Source organism: Fukomys damarensis, unplaced genomic scaffold (genome assembly GCF_012274545.1).
Source record: "Fukomys damarensis isolate Sample0158 unplaced genomic scaffold, DMR_v1.0_HiC HiC_scaffold_36, whole genome shotgun sequence".
In the NCBI taxonomy this organism is placed as follows: domain Eukaryota; kingdom Metazoa; phylum Chordata; class Mammalia; order Rodentia; family Bathyergidae; genus Fukomys; species Fukomys damarensis.
Window position 1 is genome coordinate 29159027 of NW_022900948.1, and position 1346 is coordinate 29160372.

Here is a 1346-nt window from a genome sequence, read left to right on the forward strand (position 1 = left end):
AAAAAAAAAAAAAGAAGCAACAAGGTGTGGTGGTGCCTACCTGTAATTCCAGTACTCAGGAAGCTGAGGCAGGAGGATCCTTGTGAGTTCAAGGCCAACCTGGGCTACATAATGAGTTCAAGTCCAGCCTGAACTTCATGGGGAGATCCTGTCTCAAAACAACACCTACAATAAAAAAATTCTATTGTGTGAATATACCACATTTATTTAAGCATTTACCCTGTTGCTAAGTCATGAATTGTTGCTCATTTTGGCTGTTACAAATGACTTTGCACTGCAGATTCTTGGATCCCTAGTCTGGCAAATATACACATGCATTTCTGCTGTGTTTGAGAGTGGCACTGCTGGATCAAATGCATGATGATCTTTCCGGGGAACGAACCAAACACCATCACAAGGTGCCCAGTGAGTCAGTAGGTTTTCACCCTGCTAATAAGACACATCACCAAGGTTTCCAGTACTTGAAGCATCTCCAGCCTGGGCTCTGATGGCTGTGAGCTCATTTCCATGTCCGCACACACCAGAGCTGCTTGTGAACAAAGCCAGGTAACAGTTATCCTTGAGGACCTCAGAAAACTGCATTTTTATGGTGAGGTGAAGCCAAGCTAGGAGGAGACTACAGGGCAGGCCAAAGAAGTCTGGGGCTGTTAGTCACTTTCCTGTCACTAAGTCACAGCACCTGGCACCCACAATTTAAAAGAGGAAGTGTTTATTTTGGGTCACAGTATCTTTTTCATGTTTAACTTTTTATTATGAAAATTTGAAACATTTAAAAAACCAGTATAATAAACCCCCACATAACCATCTCCTTCAGGGCTAATTTATTATATTTTCACTATGCTCCTCCCCCTTTTATTTTGGAGTAAATTTAAGGAGAATTGGAAGGAATGGAATGTTTTTGCTTGCTGTGGTGTTGTTCCCCATCTTTGAATGGTCTTCCCATAAACTACACTGGTCACTGTTTTGGCCTTTTTTAAGTTTTTTTCCTCAGTTTTTGTTTATTTTATTTTGTATTTTGTTGTTTGAGATAGGGTCTCACTATGTAGCCCAGGCTGGCCTTGAACTCATGGTGATCCTCCTGCCTCAGCCTGGCTCAGTGCTGGGTTTACAGGTGTGCGCCACCACACTCCCTGCTATCTCCCTGTTTTCCATCATCCATCTGTTATTTTGTTTTCATTTTTATTTTGTTTTTCTCATATAAGAGAAACCATACACGATATTTAAGCCTATGTGTCTGATTTATTTCACTTAACATTAAAGTCTCAAAGTGCATCCCTTTCGGCTTACGGTTTTTAGGGGATTCAGTTCATAGTTGGCTGGCTGTTAAGGCAGGAAGGGCACGCTGT